Genomic DNA, 8,037 nt, shown 5'->3' on the forward strand with positions numbered 1-8,037 from the left:
CGACCGTTTTTTAAACGGTCGTAGAAAAACGGTTGCAATTTAGCCGAATTTTAGTAGTGGAACTTCTTTCCCCTTTTACGGGGTAACACACTTCAATAGGGGTTTCAGAAAACCTGCCTTGAAGAGCTATCCTTTGTCTTATCTCGAAGCTTGCCGCTCGCTTTTTTCAGCACAGCCGCCACTTGGGTGAATCATGGAGGGTGCCGTTTGTAAGATACGCCCGGATGCTGTCTATCCAGGTGGAGCTTCGGCCTAGTACTCCAATGGGATTTTCTTCAGTAATACTTCTCTTTTCCATAACTTCCCAGAAGACTGATCGAGGCGTTTCATAGGAGGCGAATGACGCCAGCTTGGATAGAGCATCCGCCTGATTGTTGGAAGACCTGGGCACTTGACTTAAGTGAAATTCTTCAAGTGTCCCAGCTTCATCTTTGACCACCTACAAGAACTTAATCATGGCCGGATGAGTGGCCTCATAGTCGCCATTGTATTGGTGCACGACCAACTGTGAATCTGAGCAAGCGTCAATTTTTGTTGCCCCAGCCGCCTTGCAATACCGGATGCCTAGCAGGGCTTCATATTCGGCCTCATTATTTGAGACCTGGAACTTGAACCGCAGTGCATACTCGTACTTATCTCCTTCAGGAGATTGACAGATAATCCCTGCACCGCAGCCGTTTGTGGTGGAGCTCCCATCCACATACACTTTCCAAACCTGATCAGTGTTTTCCGGCGCAGCCGGCCTTGTCATTTCGACAATAAAGTCGGAGAATGCTTTCCCCTTTATTGCTTTCCTTGGTTCGTGATATGTCTATTTTATATAGTGTTTTACCTCCGTCCCTTAGTCATAATTAGTAGTGCTTTAGGCTCTTTAGAGCCACTTTTATTACTAATTGGTGTTTTCTAGTGTTTGCGTAGTTTTGGTTGACTTTTGTAGGGAATGCACTTTTGGAGCATTTTTCCTGGTTTTTATGGAGTGACTACGAGCATTGGAGGAGCACGACCATCTTTCGTAGCCCAAGATCGGTTAGAGTCATCAAACCGGTGATTAAGGGCTCGACTTATGTGAAGACGAGGCATTGGACCGAGTGATTAAAGCCCCAAGGAGGATATTTAGTTTGGGCCGAAGTTACGAGCCCAAACAAGAAGTCCAAGTCGCCCAAAGTGTCACCGCTCGGTGCAAGGGTCATCGCCCGAAGGCGCGCCCGACCGGGCAGGGCAGAACTAATATCGCAACATTCCTTCGCCCGATCTAGTCCCCGAGAAAAAAGGCGGGCCCGATCGGGCGGTGCCATGCCCGATCGGGCGCATGTTTCTAGCTTAGTATTTATACGCTTTTGTTAAGTGTGTTTAGCATTTCTCTCTCTCTAACTTTTCTCTTTCTCTCTCCTCTTAAACCCTTAGTATTATTTTCTCTCTCTACAACTCTTGGTTTAATTCCATCTCTTGTTTCCTTTAACTTTGGTAACGATTTCTTCTCCTTTAATCTCAGTTATTTATTTTCTTTCTTTCACTATGACTTGTTTAATTGCTTTGTTTAATTTTGATTTAATTATGTGTGAGTAGTTCTCTTTCTAGGGTTATAGGGATCCATAAATTATATGAATGGGTAATTTATTATTGTTGATTGTCAATGCTTGATTAATTTCCTATTGATTGATTTAATGCTATGCGGCAAGATTTTATTTGTATGAGTTTAGCAATATTGATTCGAGATTCGAGATATGAGAATTAATATTTAGGCTTAGTTTCAATAGGCAGGTTAATTTATAAATGGTTAAGTCGAGATTCGAGAGATGAGATTTAATTCCGATAGATTAATTCTGTGATTGTAATACGTAGCGAAAGCCTTTTATGATCTGGTTAATTGATGCATTGATGATTGGCTATTATTGATTATTGATATTGCATGATATTTTCTTATTGAATTGTTTTAACGCTTTACAACCGAATTATGAATCGAGCAGATGTGATTTGCTTGTAAAAGTATAGCGATATTGAATTGATGAATCGAGCAGATGTTAATTTGATATTAAAGGCTATTTTCAATAGGAACTTAGATCTAGTAAATTGCGAGAGCCTGTTAGATCTATGTTATTTATGCAATGTTAATTGTTGATTGTTACGTTTTACACTGAAGTATTATTTATTGGTGAACCTATGCCCTAGGTCTTTATTCATTGACTTTCTTTATTCTTACTCTTCCCTGCTTTTACTCTTCGTAGTATAGTTTTTCCTTCGATATAATATTTTGGTTACTTTAATAATTTAGATTATATTAATTAATTAGGAATAGAAATACTTGTTTCCCTGTGGATTCGACCCTACTTCCCTATCTATATTTATTTAGTGGTTTTATGAATTACTTTTAATTGAGTGATACGACTTTAGCCTGTCAGTTCGTAAGTGATTTCCAATCCTTGCATTTCAATCGCCCATTTGAGCATTCGTCCAGAAGACTCTAGGGTTGTAAGTGGCCACTTGATCGGTTGGTCTGTATAGACCACTACCGCATGCGCCAAGAAGTAAGGTTTTAACTTCTTGACAGCCATGTAAAGGGCGAGGCCAAATTTTTCAACCACGGGGTACCGAAGCTCTGCGTTTCTAAGAACATGGGCTACATGGCTGATGAAATATACCGGGAGCTGGATGCCGTCTCTTTCAGCTAAGAGAACAGTGCTGAGGGAATGATCTGAAACGGCTAGATACATGTAGAGCATCTCTTTAGGCAGAGGGCTAACCAGCCTTGGCAGAGAGTGCATATGTGCTTTTAACTTTTGGAAGGCCGCCTCAGCATCATCCCCCCATTCAAAGTTAGTCTTCTTCCTGTCTTCCTGATCGCATGGAAGAAATCGAGACACTTGTCGCCCGACCGACTGAGGAATCTTCCCAGAGTTGCCAGGCAACCTGTTAGCTTTTGAACTTCTTTGACAGTGCGAGGCGAATGCATGTCGATTACCGCCTTTATTTTTTTAGGGTTTGCCTCTATCCCCCGTTGGTGAATCAGGAATCCGAGAAACTTCCCAGACTTAACACCAAAGACACACTTTTTTGGATTGAGCATGACTTTATGCCGCCTGAGTGTGGCGAATGTTTCTCAGAGATCAGCAAGGTGATCCGCCTGCTGCTTGGATTTGACTATCATGTCATCAATATACGCCTCTACGTTCTTCCCAATCTGATTAATGAAGAACGTATTAATCATTCGTTGGAAAGTAGCAGGCGCATTGTTCTTCAAGCCAAACGCCATCTCGTTATAACAGAATAAACCTTGATCAGTGACGAATGCCGTCTTTTCTTGATCCTTTTTCCATAGGGGAATCTGATGAAAGCTTGAGTAGGCATCCATAAAACTCATCAGGGCATGTCCGGCTGTAGAATCGACCTGACTGTCGATCTTTGGAAGTGGATAATTATCCTTTGGACATGCTATGTTTAAGTCAGTGTAGTCAACACACATGCGCCAGGTACCATTCGGCTTCTTTACTAGCATAACGTTTGCAACCCAATCAGGGAAGTTACATGGCCGAATGAACCCAACGTCTAACAACTTTTTAACCTCGGCGGCTGCCGCCTGACTTCTTTCCTCGCCATGGTTTCTTTTCTTTTGTCGAATGGGCTTCTTTTTAGGATCCACGGGGAGTTTTTGGACAGCAGATCCGGGCTGATGCCTGTCATCTCTTCCACTTCAAAGGCAAAAATGTCTTTGAATTCTTTAAGTAATTGGAGCAAGCTTGCCCCCAACTTAGCAAAAGCAACCGTCCCCACCTTAACAGTCCGCTCTGGTCGACCGTCGTCCAGAGGGATATCAATGTGCTCTCCAGTAGGCTGGGGACGGAGGTCGTCTGATTGTTTCCCGGTCAGTGATTGTTATTGCTTTTCTTTTTTGTCCACCACTAGCTGATCAATCTTTCTTTTCTTGGCGGCTGGTGGGGCCGGAAGTTCATCCTTGATTGTATCAAGGTCAATTGGTTCTTTGCCCAGGCCGGCTGCAGTTGCCGCGGGCTTTACGTCCGAGAGATAGCACTCTCGGGCCGTCTTCTTGTCCCCGTTTAGGGAACCAACAATTCCATCATCTTTCTCATACTTGACTAGCATGAGAGCGGAGATGATGATGGCCTTGCACTCGTTAAGAGTGGGTCGGCCAAGAATGAGATTGTAGGCGGTTAACTCTTCAACCACTAGAAAACGGATGGTCATGTGCCGACCGCTTTCTTTCTCTCCCAGGCGAACGGGTAAGTCAATCCGTCCGACTGGGTGCACAAGTCCTCCCCCAAACCCAACAAGGGTATGGGAGACCTTCATCATGCTATCCGGCTTGTATTTCAGGTTGGATAGACATTTGAGGCTGATGAGGTCTGAGGAGCTTCCTGTGTCGATAAGTATTCGACCAACCAATTGGTTGGCCACTTTGCATCAATGACCACAGGATCATCATGCGGCCGACGGACTTTGCCTCGGTCCTTTTCGGTGATGATGACTTCGGGGAAGGCGGATGTGCTTACCGCATGTCCCTCTTCAATAGAATTGACCATCTTTCTCAGATGGTCTTTGGTGCCCCGAATGGTCGGGCCACCTCCGGCAAATCCTCCGGCTATTGTGTAGACCGGATCCTCATTGGTCTCGGAACTACCAGTCGGTTGGGGAGTCTTTTTTCTAGACTGCCCCGGATTCGCCTTGGAAGTCACATAGGACTTCAGCGCCCCTTTGTCGGCCAGACGGTCAAGCGTCCGCTTGAGGCTGAAACAGTCGTTGGTGTCATGGCCGACATCCTCATGGTAATGGCAGTGCTTGTTTTTGTTCCGATTTTCAGCGGAACCTTTCATAGGAGTCGGCTTCTCGAGAGTCAGCTTTTCCTTTATCTCCATGAGGATAGAGTAGCTTCCCTTGTGGAACTCGTACTTTGGAACGTACGACTTCCACTCTTTCTTCTTCTTCTGGGCCGGCTGATCGGAGTTATCAACTGCCCATATCTGTTTTTTCTTTTTGCTCTCTTCATGTAATACCCCTTATTTTTATACGTATTTTATTTAAAATATGTATTTTATAAAGGTATTTAAATAAATTTAATATTTTAATTATGGTATTTTAACTACTTATTCCATATACGTTGGAAATTTTTTTATAAAAGGAAAGTTTATTTATTTTGTTTTATTTTATAAAAGTTGGGGTTTTATTTTAAGAAAGTATGGTTTTAGCAAATTTTATTAGGAAAGGGATTAGGAAAATTAAAAGAGGAAAGTTTAGGGGAAAAAGGGTTGTAGAGAAGGGGTATAAATATCCCTCTTATGAGGAAAATCAACTTTGCCCGGAGTGGAGAAAACTTAAGGTAAACTTCTCTCCCTTTTCTCCTTATTTTCTTCTTTCTTTTTTTCCTTCTTCCCCTTCCCTGTTTTGTTTCGGACCACCACCGCCGCCGGCAACCACCACCCGCCGATCACCAGCCACCCAGCCAGCAGCAGCGGCGACCACCAACGCTGGCAGCAGCCGGCAGTGGCGCCCTCTGCTGTCGGCAGCCACCTCCTTCGAAAAAAAAAACTTTAAAAATCCAATCTTTCTTGCTCTAATTTAATCTATGCTTTAATCTAATTGTAATTTATGAGTTTTGGGATTTAATTTTGATGTTTGATTATAATAATTATGTTAATTAATTTTCAGATTTGGTTTTTTTATTAAAAAGCCCCAATTTTTGAAACCCTAGGTTCTTGATTTATGAATTATTGAAGGATTATGATGTATATTGGTTTAGATCTTTGATTCAAGTGTTTTAAGGCTTAATTATAGCAAGTTTTAATTACAATAAAGTGTTGGAATTTTATGTAGAGCACTTAATATTAAGTTTCTTGAAGGAATTTTAGTTACCCATTAATTGAGACTTAAGTATGAAGTTTTAAATATAATTTCAACTTATTTTAATTAAATTATGAGGGGTTTTATAATAGTATATATTGCTGGAAATTTGTTTAGAGTGGATTTTAATACTCTATTATGATTTTAATGTGTAGGAGACTTCGAAATAAGCACTTTATATTAGTCGTGGCGATTTTAAGATCGTACTCAAGGTACGTTCGCGTACTTAGCATATTTTGGTGATGTAGTATCATGCCAGGCTTGTTTTCAATCAATTACAAGTAGTATCATGCTAAGGTTTATTATGGAATTGTGAATTATTGGTGTTGATGATTGAATTGTGAAGCATGAATTATTTGTGATGGTTTATGGATTGGAAAATTATATTTTTTGCATGATTATATGGACTACACTTTTATTTATGGCATGTTAGAATGCATGTTTAATTAAACTATATGTTTAATTTGGTTTAGAATATTGAGAAGGATTTTTGTTATGGTTCATATAATTTTTATTGATGCTTTAAGCATCGGAAAGGAGCTATATAAGTGTCTATGTACACGAGGAATAAATTGTATGTTGGTGCCTTGTGCACTTAAGGTGTTTTTAACACCGAGGGATAGGATTTGTGGCGCTTTATGCGTTTAAGGTGTCTTTGACACTGAGGTAGATTTAAAAAGGGTTGAACATTAAATATTATGTGGTCACTAATTATTCAAGAATTAAATTGGTATGTTTGGCTGATTGAATAATTATTATTGATTGATTTATTATGCTTTGAGAGTCATCACCAAGTCCAATAATATGTAAATAACGTAAATTGAAAGAGATTACACACCAAAACTCTTGGAACATATATACCTTGAGTGTGAACATATGGGGGGAGTTATGTGACTTTATATTTAATCATAACTTCTAACGGAGTACAGGACGTTGTACATTCCTTTATATTATTATTATGCGCTGGAATTCCGCCACCTTTGAGTGGTTTTGTCGCTGGCATGGTTAGCTCCCGTGTCAGTTAACCTCTATTTATTTGGGGGAGGTAGAGTTGGAAACCCATTCGATGCGTAATCAACGCTAAATAAATTATTTAGTGGCTAGTTTAAGAGTCTTATTGAATGTTGTGTGTGCTTGTTCACAGGTGCATTGAGGTAAGTGTATGTTGATAGGTGAAAGCATGTTAGTGTGTTTAGTTACGCTTATGTACTCAGCTTTGCTGATTGTGTGTGTTTGTGTGTTTTGGCCATGTCTTTATCTTGGCCCTATGATGACCCCTTTTTAATGGAGAGTAGTGGGGACAAGTAGAGATAAACTTTTCAGGTATTGAAGCATATTCATGACGGGGCATGAGTGGAAAGTGAATCATGCTAGTTTCCATTAGTTTACGATGTGTTTTATGCTTTATTTATTTATGATATATTTTGTATGGACTAACGCAAAGGGTTGGTTTTGGACCGGTTTTGAATAAAGGCCTTTGATGGTTCCAAGTTGTAGTTTAATTTTATTTGACTTCGTTTGTTTTGGTTTTAAACTTTACTTTCATTTGGTTGACTTTTAAGTTGACTTGTTTGAACGGTCTTTGATTTTAAGTCTTCCGCTGTGTATCTTTGATAATTGCCTTAGCCGTTTTCACGGTGGCGGTAATGTCTTAGATATTCCTAAATCGTATTTTAAAGAGTAAGATAGGTATTTAAAGGAAAGGAATTTCTAGGGTGTTACACTTCAGGCTTTGGAGACGGCTGAGCAGGCCGACTCTCCTTCTGTCGGTCAGACTTATTTGAGTCCGACTGCTTGTTGGAAGAGCAGAGTTTGGTCGCCTATATATGGGCTTCCGCCTCCCGTAGAGCTCCTTGGAAGGTGAAAATTTGCTTGCGGACGAGTTCATACTTGAAAGTTGACCCGTCCTTCATACCTTTAAAAAAGTTTGTATAGGCGACCTCATCAGACAGTCCATGGATTTGGATTCTCACTAGATTGAACCGCCTAACTTAGAAACTCAATCCTTCTCTATCTCCCTGCTGCACATTGTCTAAATCAAGGCTCGTTTTCTTTCCAGGGATGTTCATAGAGAAGTTAGAAGCAAACAAGAAACGCAAGCGTCTTGAAGCTATTAATACAACCAGCCGGAAAATTGCCAAACCACTGTTAGGTTATGCCTTTCAGGGTAGCTGGGAAACAATGACA

The sequence above is a fragment of the Chenopodium quinoa genome, unplaced genomic scaffold, assembly GCF_001683475.1.
Source record: "Chenopodium quinoa cultivar QQ74 unplaced genomic scaffold, ASM168347v1, whole genome shotgun sequence".
Lineage (NCBI taxonomy): Eukaryota > Viridiplantae > Streptophyta > Magnoliopsida > Caryophyllales > Amaranthaceae > Chenopodium > Chenopodium quinoa.